General features: G+C 46.0%; 1 long non-coding RNA gene across 1 annotated transcript; it reads right to left on the minus strand.

Moving 5' to 3' along the window:
• Positions 1-13,169: 13,169 nt before the first annotated feature.
• LOC129842305 (uncharacterized) lies at positions 13,170-13,888 on the minus strand. Its single transcript, XR_008757538.1, has 2 exons — positions 13,632-13,888; positions 13,170-13,598 (listed from the first exon to the last, which is right to left on the minus strand). It is a non-coding gene; the product is annotated as an uncharacterized LOC129842305 (long non-coding RNA).
• Positions 13,889-13,959: the final 71 nt, after the last annotated feature.

Consider the following 13,959-nt stretch of genomic DNA (forward strand, 5'->3'; position numbering starts at 1 on the left):
ATGAGGTTGTCACCTGGAATGCTTTACATTTGTTGAGCACTTGTTGGCTGCTTTTCCTTCACTCTGCGGTCCAACTCATCCAAAACCATCTCAATTGGGTTGAGGTCGGGTGATTGTGGAGGTCATCTGATGCAACACTCCATCACTCTCCTTCTTGGTCAAATAGTCCTTACACAGTCTGGAGGTGTGTTGGGTCATTGTCCTGTTGAAGAACAAATGATAGTCCCACTAAGCACAAACCAGATGGGATGGCGTATCGCTGCAGAATGCTGTGGTAACCATGCTGGTTAAGTGTGCCTTGAATTCTAAATAAATCACTGACTGTGTCACCAGCAAAACACCCGCTCACCATCACACCTCCTCCTCCATGCTTCACGGTGGGAACCACAGATGTGAAGATCATCCATTCCCCTACTCTGCGCCTCACAAAGACACAGCGGTAGGAACCAAAAATCAGCAATTTGACCATGACGGTCTGATTCACGCAGTCTCCTCTGAACAGTTGATGTTGAGATGTGTCTGTTACTTGAACTCTGTGAAGCATTTATTTGGGCTGCAGTTTCTGAGGTTGGTAACACTGATGAACTTATTCTCTGCAGCAGAGGTAACTCTGGGTCTTCCTTTCCTGTGGCGGTCCTCATAAGAGCCAGTGCTTGATGGTTTTTGCGACTCTTGAAGAAACCTTCAAAGTTCTTGACATTTTCCAGATTGATTGACCTTCACGTCTTAAAGTAATGATGGACTGTCATTTCTCTTTGCTTTTTTGAGCTTATTCTCATTCTTGCCATGAGAGGGAGTTGCTGGCAAGGACCATAAGGCTCCTAAACAGCTTCTACCCCCAAGCCATTAGACTGCTGAACAATTAATAAAATGGCCACCGGACTATTTACATTGACACGTCCCCCTGGTTTTGATAGATTTTTTAAAACTTCATTATATTTAGTAAATATTTTCTTAACTCTATTTCTTGAATTGCATTGTTGGTTAAGGGCTTGTAAGTAAGCATTTCACTGTTGTATTCGACGCATGTGACAAATAAAATTGTATTCAATTTTTGAATGTATTTTGGTCCTTTACCAAATAGGGGTATCTTCTGTATACCACCCCTTCCATGTCACGACACAACTGATTGGCTCAAACGCATTAAGAAGGAAAGAAATTACAAAAATGTACTTTTATGCTCAACTGGTGTCGCTCATTCAGCCGACAGAAACTTTCAACCGGTTCTCCCCATTAAGTAGCGAGTCGGAGTCAGAGGCCGAGTCTTCTCTTGTCTCTACTCCTCCCGTTACGGAGTCAGAGGCCGAGCCTTCTCTGGTCTCTACTCCTCCCGTTACGGGGTCTGAGGCCGAGCCTTCTCTGGTCTCTCCTCCATCCGTTACGGGGTCTGAGGCCGAGCCTTCTCTGGTCTCTCCTCCATCCGTTACGGGGTCAGAGGCCGAGCCTTCTCTGGTCTCTACTCCTCCCGTTACGGAGTTAGAGGCCGAGCCTTCTCTGGTCTCTACTCCTCCCGTTACGGAGTCAGAGGCCGAGCCTTCTCTGGTCTCTCCTCCATCCGTTACGGGGTCAGAGGCCGAGCCTTCTCTGGTCTCTACTCCTCCCGTTACGGAGTCAGATGCCGAGCCTTCTCTGGTTTCTACTCCTCCCGTTACGGGGTCTGAGGCCGAGCCTTCTCTGGTCTCTCCTCCATCCGTTACGGAGTCAGAGGCCGAGCCTTCTCTGGTCTCTACTCCTCCCGTTACGGAGTCAGAGGCCGAGCCTTCTCTGGTCTCTACTCCTCCCGTTACGGAGTCAGAGGCCGAGCCTTCTCTGGTCTCTACTCCTCCCGTTACGGAGTCAGAGGCCGAGCCTTCTCTGGTCTCTCCTCCATCCGTTACGGGGTCAGAGGCCGAGCCTTCTCTGGTCTCTACTCCTCCCGTTACGGAGTCAGAGGCCGAGCCTTCTCTGGTCTCTACTCCTCCCGTTACGGGGTCTGAGGCCGAGCCTTCTCTGGTCTCTCCTCCATCCGTTACGGAGTCAGAGGCCGAGCCTTCTCTGGTCTCTACTCCTCCCGTTACGGAGTCAGAGGCCGAGCCTTCTCTGGTCTCTACTCCTCCCGTTACGGAGTCAGAGGCCGAGCCTTCTCTGGTCTCTACTCCTCCCGTTACGGAGTCAGAGGCCGAGCCTTCTCTGGTCTCTACTCCTCCTGTTACGGGGTCAGAGGCCGAGCCTTCTCTGGTCTCTACTCCTCCCGTTACGGAGTCAGAGGCCGAGCCTTCTCTGGTCTCTACTCCTCTCGTTACGGAGTCAGAGGCTCATACACTGTTTACCAGGGGGCAGGGCTACCGACGTTAAGGCTAATCTGAAGATGGTGCTGGCTAAAGCTAAATCTGGCGAGTGTAGAGAGTATAGAGATATTGTTATCCACGTCGGCACCAACGATGTTAGGATGAAACAGTCAGAGGTCACCAAGCGCAACATAGCTTCAGCGTGTAAATCAGCTAGAAAGACGTGTCGGCATCGAGTAATTGTCTCTGGCCCCCTCCCAGTTAGGGGGAGTGACGAGCTCTACAGCAGAGTCTCAGCACTCAATCGCTGGTTGAAAATGTTTTCTGCCCCTCCCAAAAGATAGAATTTGTAGATAATAGGCCCTCTTTCTGGGACTCACCCACAAACAGGACCAAGCCTGGCCTGCTGAGGAGTGACGGACTCCATCCTAGCTGGAGGGGTGCTCTCATCTTATCTACCAACATAGACAGGGCTCTAACTCCTCTAGCTCCACAATGAGATAGGGTGCAGGCCAGGCAGCAGGCTGTTAGCCAGCCTGCCAGCTTAGTGGAGTTTGCCACTAGCACAGTGTAGTCAGCTCAGCCATCCCCATTGAGACTGTGTCTGTGCCTCGACCTAGGTTGGGCAAAACTAAACATGGGGGTGTTCGCCTTAGCAATCTCACTGGAATAAAGACCTCCTCCATTCCTGCCATTATTGAAAGAGATCGTGATACCTCACATCTCAAATTAGGCCTACTTAATGTTAGATCCCTCACTTCTAAGGCAGTTATAGTCAATAATCATTGATCATAATCTTAATGTGATTGGCCTGACTGAAACATGGTTTAAGGCTGATGAATTTACTGTGTTAAATGAGGCCTCACCTCCTGGTTACACTAGTGACCATATCCCCCGTGCATCCCGCAAAGGCGGAGGTGTTGCTAACATTTACGATAGCAAATTTCAATTTACAAAAAAAACGACGTTTTCGTCTTTTGAGCTTCTAGTCATGAAATCTATGCAGCCTACTCAATCACTTTTTATAGCTACTGTTTACAGGCCTCCTGGGCCATATATAGCGTTCCTCTCTGAGTTCCCTGAATTCCTATTGGACCTTGTAGTCTTTGTAAATAATATTCACATTTTTTGGTGACTTTAATATTCACATGGAAAAGTCCATAGACCCACTCCAAAAGGCTTTCGGAGCCATCATCGACTCAGTGGGTTTTGCCCAACATGTCTCTGGACCTACTCACTGCCACAGTCATACTCTGGACCTAGTTTTGTCTCATGGAATAAATGTTGTGGATCTTAATGTTTTTCCTCATAATCCTGGACTATCGGACCACCATTTTATTACGTTTGCGATCGCAACAAATAATCTGCTCAGACCCCAACCAAGGATCATCAAAAGTCGTGCTATAAATTCTCAGACAACACAAAAATTCCTAGATGCCCTTCCAGACCTTCTCCGCCTACCCAAGGACGTCAGAGTACAAAAATCAGTTAACCACCTAACCGAGGAACTCAATTTAACCTTGCGCAATACCCTAGATGCAGTCGCATCCCTAAAAACCAAAAAGATTTGTCATAAGAAACTAGCTCCCTGGTATACAGAAAATACCCGAGCTCTGAAGCAAGCTTCCAGAAAATTGGAACGGAAATGGCACTACACCAAACTGGAAGTCTTCCGACTAGCTTGGAAAGACAGTACCATGCAGTATCGAAGAGCCCTCACTGCTGCTCGATCATCCTATTTTTTCAACTTAATTGAGGAAAATAAGAACAATCCTAAATTTATTTTTGATACTGTAGCAAAGCTACCTAAAAAGCAGCATTCCCCAAGAGAGGATGGCTTTCACTTCAGCAGTGATAAATTCATGAATTTCTTTGAGGAAAAGATCATGATCATTAGAAAGCAAATTACGGACTCCTCTTTAAATCTGCGTATTCCTCCAAAGCTCAGTTGTCCTGAGTCTGCACAACTCTGCCAGGGCCTGGGATCAAGAGAGACACTCAAGTGTTTCAGTACTATATCTCTTGATACAATGATGAACATAGTCATGGCTTCTAGCTGCATACTGGACCCTGTTCCAACTAAACTGCTGAAAGAGCTGCTTCATGTGCTTGGCCCTCCTATGTTGAACATAATAAACGGCTCTCTATCCACCGGATGTGTACCAAAATCACCGAAAGTGACAGTAATAAAGTCTCTCTTGACAAAGCCAAACCTTGACCCAGAAAATATTAAAAACGATTGGCCTATATCGTATCTCCCATTCCTCTCAAAGATTTGTGCAGCAACTCACTGCCTTCCTGAAGACAAACAATGTATGTGAAATGCTTCAGTCTGGTTTTAGACCCCATCATAGCACTGAGACTGCACTTGTGAAGGTGGTAAATGACCTTTTAATGGTGTCAGACCGAGGCTCTGCATCTGTCCTCGTGCTCCTAGACCTTAGTGCTGCTTTTGATAGCATCGATCACCACATTCTTTTGGAGAGATTGGAAACCTAAATTGGTCTACACGGACAAGTTCTGGCCTGGTTTAGATCTTATCTTTCCGGCTACCCGGATAAAGCACTAAATACACTTCAGTTAGTGCTAAACACGGCTGCTAGAATCTTGACTAGAACCCCAAAATTTGATCATATTACTCCAGTGCTAGCCTCTGAATTCAAGGTTTTACTGCTAACCTACAAAGCATTACATGGGCTTGCTCCTACCTATCTTTTCGATTTGGTCCTGCCGTACATACCTACACGTACGCTACGGTCACAAGACGCAGGCCTCCTAACTGTCCCTAGAATTTCTAAGCAAACAGCTGGAGGCAGGGCTTTTTCCTATAGAGCTCCATTTCTATGGAATGGTCTGCCTACCCATGTGAGAGACGCAGACTCGGTCTCGACCTTTAAGTCTTTATTGAAGACTCATCTCTTCAGTAGGTCCTATGATTGAGTGTAGTCTGGCCCAGGAGTGTGAAGGTGAACGGAAAGGCACTGGAGCAACGAACTGCCCTTGCTGTCTCTGCCTGGCCGGTTCCCCTCTCTCCACTGGGATTCTCTACCTCTAACCCTATTACAGGGGCTGAGTCACTGGCTTACTGGTGCTCTTTCATGCCGTCTCTGGGAGGGGTACGTCACTTGAGTGGGTTGAGTCACTGACGTGATCTTCCTGTCCGGGTTGGCGCCCCCCCCTTGGGTTGTGCCGTGTCTCAGAATGGTAAGTTGGTGGTTGAAGGTATCCCTCTCGTGGTGTGGAGGCTGTGCTTTGACAATGTGGGTGGGGTTATATCCTGCCTGTTTGGCCTTGTCCGGGGGTATTGTCGGACACGGCCCACAGTGTCTCCCGACCCCTCCTGTCTCAGCTTCCAGTACTTATGCTGCAGTAATTTATGTGTCGGGGGGGGGGGGGGGGGGGGGTAGGGTCAGTCTGTTATATCTGGAGTATTTCTCCTGTCTTATCCGGTGTCCTGTGTGAATTTAATTATGCTCTCTCTAATTATTTCTTTCTTTCTCTCTCTCGGAGGACCTGAGCCCTAGGACCATACCTCAGTCCACCTGGCCGTGCTGCTGCTCCAGTTTCAACTGTTCTGCCTGCGGCTATCGAACCCTGACCTGTTCACCGGACGTGCTACCTGTCCCAGACCTGCTGTTTTCAACTCTCTAGAGACAGCAGGAGCGGTAGAGATACTCTCAATGATCGACTATGAAAAGCCAACTGACATTTACTCCTGAGGTTCTGACCTGTTGCACCCTCGACAACTACTGTGATGATTATTATTTGACCCTGCTGGTCATTTATGAACATTTGAACATCTTGGCCATGTTCTGTTATAATCTCCACCCGGCCCAGCCAGAAGAGGACTGGCCACCCCTCATAGCCTGGTTCCTCTCTAGGTTTCTTCCTAGGTTTTGGCCTTTCTAGGGAGTTTTTCCTAGCCATCGTGCTTCTACACCTGCATTGCTTGCCGTTTGGGGTTTTAGGCTGGGTTTCTGTACAGCACTTTGAGATATCAGCTGATGTAAGAAGGGCAAATCAAATAAGTTTGATTTGATGTGGCCTCCAATGAAGTTGTAGAAACATAAGGTATTTCTGTTTCTCAAAAACCTGTTTTCACCTTGTCATTGCAGGGTATTGTGTGTATATTGACGAGGGAAAATATATATCTAATCCATTTTAGAATAAGGCTGTAACATAAAAATGTTTAGAAAAAGGGAAGGGGTCTGAATACTTTCTGAATGCCCTGTATATTTTCCCTTTTGTACTTTAACTATTTGCACATCGTTACAACACTGCATATAAACATAATATGACATTTGAAAAGTCTTTATTCTTTTGGAACTTTTGTGTTTACTGTTCATTTTTTATTGTTTATTTCACTTTTGTTTAATATCTATTTCACTTGCTTTGGCAATGTAAACATATGTTTCCCATGCCAATAAAGCCCTTAAATTGAAATTGAATTGAGAGAGAGAGAGAACGGGTTGAGAGCAGAGGGAGCAGCTGAGCTATTACGTTTATTAATTATACAGATTTAGGGAACTGAGACCCTCTAGATGAGGCCCAGGTCACCTGATCCTGACCCAACCAACCACAGACCAGCTGATCCTAACCCAACCTATCACAGGCCAGGGGCCAATAACTCATTTACATATTAGGCTATTGTATCAGTCGCCCTGGCAACTCGCCCAGTCAAGAGGAAGTTAATGAACTTGGCACAGAACCACCCGACTTCTCCCTGAAGTGTACACTCCTTCACTACCCCTCAAGGGGAGCTTTCAATTTGTGAACTTGGCAAGGAGTCGGCGAGGTTAGAGGAGAGGGGGAGGGTGTGTGGGTGTGTGGGTGCTGGTGGGGTTTTCATTGTAGTGTTTAGTCAAATTAGATAAATACTGATGAATGCTTTCGAGGGTAGTGCATACTGGTCTAACTGGCGGGTAAACTGGTCTAACCTGGTCTAAACAGAGGGTAAACAGGTCTAACCTGGTCTAAACAGAGGATAAACAGGTTTAACCTGGTCTAAACAGAGGGTAAACAGGTCTAACCTGGTCTAAACAGAGGGTGAACAGGTCTGACCTGGTCTAAACAGAGGGTAAACAGGTCTAACCTGGTCTAAACAGAGGGTAAACAGGTCTAACCTGGTCTAAACAGAGGGTAAACAGGTCTAACCTGGTCTAAACAGAGGGTAAACAGGTCTAACCTGGTCTAAACAGAGGGTAAACAGGTCTAACCTGGTCTAAACAGAGGGTAAACTGGTCTAACCTGGTCTAAACAGGTTTAACCTGGTCTAAACAGAGGGCAAACAGGTTTAACCTGGTCTAAACAGAGGGCAAACAGGTTTAACCTGGTCTAAACAGAGGGTAAACAGGTCTAACCTGGTCTAAACAGAGGGTAAACAGGTCTAACCTGGTCTGAACAGAGGGTAAACAGGTTTAACCTGGTCTAAACAGAGGGTAAACAGGTCTAACCTGGTCTAAATGGATGGTAAACTGGTCTAACCTGGTCTAAACAGAGGGTAAACAGGTCTAAACAGAGGGTATACAGGTCTAACCTGGTCTAAACAGAGGGTAAACAGGTCTAACCTGGTCTAAACAGAGGGTAAACAGGTTTAACCTGGTCTAAACAGAGGGTAAACAGGTCTAACCTGGTCTAAACAGAGGGTAAACAGGTTTAACCTGGTCTAAACAGGTCTAACCTGGTCTAAACAGGTCTAACCTGGTCTAAACAGAGGGTAAACAGGTCTAACCTGGTCTAAACAGAGGGTAAACAGGTCTAACCTGGTCTAAACAGGTCTAACCTGGTCTAAACAGAGGGTAAACTGGTCTAACCTGGTCTAAACAGAGGGTAAACAGGTCTAAACAGAGAGTAAACAGGTCTAACCTGGTCTAAACAGAGGGTAAACAGGTCTAACCTGGTCTAACTGGCGGGTAAACAGGTCTAACCTGGTCTAAATGGCGGATACACTGGTCTAACCTGGTCTAAACAGAGGGTTAACTGGTCTAAACAGAGGTTAAACAGGTCTAACCTGGTCTAAACAGAGGGTAAACAGGTCTAACCTGGTCTAAACAGAGGGTAAACAGGTCTAACCTGGTCTAAACAGAGGGTAAACAGGTCTAACCTGGTCTAAACAGAGGGTAAACAGGTCTAACCTGGTCTAAATGGATGGTAAACTGGTTTAAACTGGTCAAAACAGAGGGTAAACTGGTTTAAACTGGTCTAACCTGGTCTAAATTGATGGTAAATTGGTCTAACCTGGTCTAAACAGAGGGTAAACAGGTCTAACCTGGTCTAAACAGAGGGTAAACAGGTCTAACCTGGTCTAAACAGAGGGTAAACAGGTCTAACCTGGTCTAAACAGAAGGTAAACAGGTCTAACCTGGTCTAAACAGAGGTTAAACAGGTCTAACCTGGTCTAAACAGAGGGTAAACAGGTCTAACCTGGTCTAAACAGAGGGTAAACAGGTCTAAACAGAGGGTATACAGGTCTAACCTGGTCTAAACAGAGGGTAAACAGGTCTAACCTGGTCTAAACAGAGGGTAAACAGGTCTAACCTGGTCTAAACAGAAGGTAAACAGGTCTAACCTGGTCTAAACAGAGGTTAAACAGGTCTAACCTGGTCTAAACAGAGGGTAAACAGGTCTAACCTGGTCTAAACAGAGGGTAAACAGGTCTAAACAGAGGGTATACAGGTCTAACCTGGTCTAAACAGAGGGTAAACAGGTCTAACCTGGTCTAAACAGAGGGTAAACAGGTCTAACCTGGTCTAAACAGAGGGTAAACAGGTCTAACCTGGTCTAAACATAGGGTAAACAGGTCTAACCTGGTCTAAACAGAGGGTAAACAGGTCTAACCTGGTCAAAACAGAGGGTAAACAGGTCTAACCTGGTCTAAACAGAGGGTAAACAGGTCTAACCTGGTCTAAACAGAGGGTAAACAGGTCTAACCTGGTCTAAACAGAGGGTAAACAGGTCTAACCTGGTCTAAACAGAGGGTAAACAGGTCTAACCTGGTCTAACTGGCGGGTAAACAGGTCTAACCTGGTCTAAACAGAGGGTAAACAGGTCTGACCTGGTCTAAACAGAGGGTAAACAGGTCTAACCTGGTCAAAACAGAGGGTAAACTGGTCTAACCTGGTCTAAACAGAGGGTAAACAGGTCTAACCTGGTCAAAACAGAGGGTAAACTGGTCTAACCTGGTCTAAATGGATGGTAAACTGGTTTAAACTGGTCTAACCTGGTCTAAATTGATGGTAAATTGGTCTAACCTGGTCTAAACAGAGGGTAAACAGGTCTAACCTGGTCTAAACAGAGGGTAAACAGGTCTAACCTGGTCAAAACAGAGGGTAAACAGGTCTAACCTGGTCTAAACAGAGGGTAAACAGGTCTAACCTGGTCTAACTGGCGGGTAAACAGGTCTAACCTGGTCTAAACAGGTCTAACCTGGTCTAACTGGCGGGTAAACAGGTCTAACCTGGTCTAAACAGAGGTTAAACAGGTCTAACCTGGTCTAAACAGAGGGTAAACAGGTCTAACCTGGTCTAAACAGAGGGTAAACAGGTCTAACCTGGTCTAAACAGAGGGTAAACAGGTCTAACCTGGTCAAAACAGAGGGTAAACAGGTCTAACCTGGTCTAAACAGAGGGTAAACAGGTCTAACCTGGTCAAAACAGAGGGTAAACTGGTCTAACCTGGTCTAAACAGAGGGTAAACAGGTCTAACCTGGTCAAAACAGAGGGTAAACTGGTCTAACCTGGTCTAAACAGATGGTAAACTGGTTTAAACTGGTCTAACCTGGTCTAAATTGATGGTAAATTGGTCTAACCTGGTCTAAACAGAGGGTAAACAGGTCTAACCTGGTCTAAACAGAGGGTAAACAGGTCTGACCTGGTCTAAACAGAGGGTAAACAGGTCTAACCTGGTCTAAACAGAGGGTAAACAGGTCTAACCTGGTCTAAACAGAGGGTAAACAGGTCTAACCTGGTCTAAACAGAGGGTAAACAGGTCTAACCTGGTCAAAACAGAGGGTAAACTGGTCTAACCTGGTCTAAACAGAGGATAAACAGGTCTAACCTGGTCTAAATGAATGGTAAACTGGTCTAACCTGGTCTAAATGGATGGTAAACTGGTCTAACCTGGTCTAAATGGATGGTAAACTGGTCTAACCTGGTCTAAACAGAGGGTAAACAGGTCTAACCTGGTCTAAACAGAGGGTAAACAGGTCTAACCTGGTCTAAATGAATGGTAAACTGGTCTAACCTGGTCTAAATGGATGGTAAACTGGTCTAACCTGGTCTAAATGAATGGTAAACTGGTCTAACCTGGTCTAAATGGATGGTAAACTGGTCTAAATGGATGGTAAACTGGTCTAACCTGGTCTAAATGGATGGTAAACTGGTCTTAACTGGTCTAACCAAAGACAAGAGATAGTAGTAGATCCAATGAAATGTAATTGTATTGGTCTCATGCACCAAATACAGCATACTTTACAGAGACGCTGACTGACGAGCTCTTTTCCAACAACGCAGAGTTAAAAAGTAAGAAACATTAGCAGAAAATACAAAGAGTAACACAATAAAATAACAATAAGGAGACTATATACACATTTAGTTATATATAGTACCTCTGCTTGACCTTATAAATTAATTGATTTTTATTTAACCTTTATTTAACCAGGAAGGGCTCATTGAGATTTCAAATCTCTTTTTCAAGAGCGTCCTGGCCAAGATAAGCAGCACCAAGTCATTACAAAAATTACAGACAGACAACATGAAAAACTACAAGTAATCTAGACCTGGACTGAAATAGCTGCTGGTACTCATGTTGGGTGTCGGTACTGTTTATATTTAGGTGCAGGAGATCAATACTGTTGAGATACTATTCTATAAGAGGAACAGGAACTGAAGCAGTAGAACATCTGAGGTGGTGGGACTCCGCTGAGCTCCTGCCCAAGTCGAGCACTGGCCGGTACCGAGTCAATGTGTAGCGGAACAAGGTAGTTGAGGTAATATAATGTAGGTAGAGGTAAAGTGACTAGACAGTCAGGGTAGATAATAACAGAGTAACAGCATGGAGACAGGTTTGGGTTTTTATACCAAGTTAGAAGGGCTTGTGTGTAAAGTAAAATGAGTGTTAACAGAAACGGATAAAGTAAGGATTAACATCAGGAAGTTTAAATTAGGAGAGAAAAGTAAAATGATACGTTATCTGGAACAGAGATCTGAAAGAGAGGAAGAGAACATGATGTTTCTGTAACTGGCGTATTTTACGAGGAGAGAAACTATTTCTGGTGTTTGGAGATACGATGACAAGTGACAGACCATCTGTCTCACCCTGTGAACTCACCGTGCTGCTTGCTTTGTCTCCTGGAGTGTGATGTGTGTGATGTGTGCTTAGCCCATTTTGGAAGCAGACAAATGAAACATGTTATTGCATAAGTGCAGTTATATTCCTACACCTTCATAACATAATATCCCACACTGCACCATCACCAATCTGTCCCATCCTACTGCAGTTATGAGCCGTCTCTTTGGCAGAGGGTAGCTTGGGGAGAGGAAGGAAGTGGGTGGTTTAGGAAAACCGGTCCACTACTGTCAGGATGGCGGTGTTGCCATCAGTCGGGGAGAGAACCGTGGCGAAGTCCAGGGATATGTGAGACCAGGCACGGTGAGGGACAGGCAGAGGTTGAAGGAGACCAGCCAGAGCTTGCCGAGGAGTCTTGTTCTGCGCACAGATCGTGCATGCGGCGACGAACGAGGAGACGTCAGGAACCGTGGTAGGCCACCAAAAGCTTTGATGCACAAAAGCCAGGAGCCAATGGGAGCCCGGGTGGCAGGCAAGCCTGGAGGAATGGGCCCACTCCAGGACCGAGGAGCGGACCGCGTCAGGAGCAAACGTTCGGTTATCTGGGCCCCCCCGGGGTTCGGCTGCGCCTCACGAACCTGCTTCCTTATTCCCCAGCTGAGTGCCGTCACCAGGTCTCGGGTTCCGGGGTGTAGCCGAGGGGCTATAGCGGCGTGACAGCACATCCAGCTTGACATTCTTGGATCCCGGTCATTATGATGCAGAAGTGGATCCGGGTGAAAAGCAGTGCCCACCTAGCTTCCCTGGAATTAAAGCAGTGGCCACCTAGCTTCCCTGGAATTAAAGCAGTGCCCACCTAGCTTCCCTGGAATTGAGACACCAGGCGGTGTGGAGATATTCCAGGTTCTTGTGGTCGGTCCACACAATGAACGGATGTTCTGCCCCGTCCAGCCAGTGCCTCCACTCATCCAACGCCATCTTCATCATGAGAAACTCACGATGACCCACATCGTAGGTCCTCTACGTGATGTTGAGGCGATGGGGGAAGAAGGCGCAGGGTTGTAACTTGAGGTCCAGGGAAGAACGCTGGGACAGGACAGCCCCCACTCTGACATCCGAAGCGTCGGCCTCCACCACAAACTGACGGGACGGGTCAGAATGAACCAAGATGGGAGCAGTGGTGAAACGATGTTTGATTAATTTAACCTTTATTTAACTAGGCAAGTCAGTTAAAAAACAAATTCTTATTTCACAATGACGGCCTACTCCGGCCAAACCCTTCCCTAACCCGGACGACGCTGGGCCAATTGTGCGCCGCCCTATGGGACTCCCGATCATGGCCGGTTGTGATACATCCCGGGATTGAACCCGGGTCTGTAGTGACGCCTCTGCACCACTCAGAATCCCTTACAGGGCCACAATGTATAATTGAATACGTGTTTATAACAGTCAATAGCAGTGATAAGTCTATAGCAGTGTAATAACTGTTTATAACAATGTACAGCACAGCTACCTATGCACAGATGCGTTTCAAGAGCGTAAAACATTTTGTTTCTGAACCCTCAGACCCCTGACTGGGAGCAGCATGGGGGACAGCGCCATCTAGTGGTTCGAAAATTAAACTGTTACTCCAGATATTATTTAATGCAGAATCTTTACATTTCAAATCATTCATTCCTTTTCAACTAATTTATATTTAACGTTATTGTTTAATACACATTTCGATGTCCCCTTATTCAAATAATTATGTTTTTTAACATGTACTGGTTGCATTTATTTAATTTACCTACCTTGGAAGAATACCTATTTACAAAAACACCAGTAGAAATAGCCAAAAAAATACTCCATCTTGAAAGCGCCAAAATATACTCCAATTTGTTATGTTCAAGTGTTCAATACAAGACTCTCTTGTGAAAGAGACCTCGTTCTCAATGGTGACTCCCTGCTTAAATAAAAGGTCAAATAAATCAAATAAGTAAATGGAAGACTTTTATTTTGAAGTGTTTTGCTCGATTTGGACCCGTTAATGTTGCTGATTTCACAGAGCTACTTGAGTGATTGATCGTCTCATTCACAGACTTACTTGAGTGATTGATCGTCTCGGTCTTTATTAGAAGACTTGTGTGTGAGTACTAGCTAGAATAAATAATCTTGCACGGAATGATCACCATGTGGTTTGTCTGACCCAGGTACAGCCCCCCCACCCTGACAACATCATGATCACCATGTGGTTTCTCTGACCCAGGTACAGCCCCCCCCCACCCTGCCAACATCATGATCACCATGTGGTTTCTCTGACCCAGGTACAGCCCCCCCCCACCCTGACAACATCATAATCACCATGTGGTTTCTCTGACCCAGGTACAGCCCCCCCACCCTGACATCATGATCACCATGTGGTTTGTCT

This window comes from Salvelinus fontinalis, unplaced genomic scaffold (genome assembly GCF_029448725.1).
Source record: "Salvelinus fontinalis isolate EN_2023a unplaced genomic scaffold, ASM2944872v1 scaffold_0031, whole genome shotgun sequence".
In the NCBI taxonomy this organism is placed as follows: domain Eukaryota; kingdom Metazoa; phylum Chordata; class Actinopteri; order Salmoniformes; family Salmonidae; genus Salvelinus; species Salvelinus fontinalis.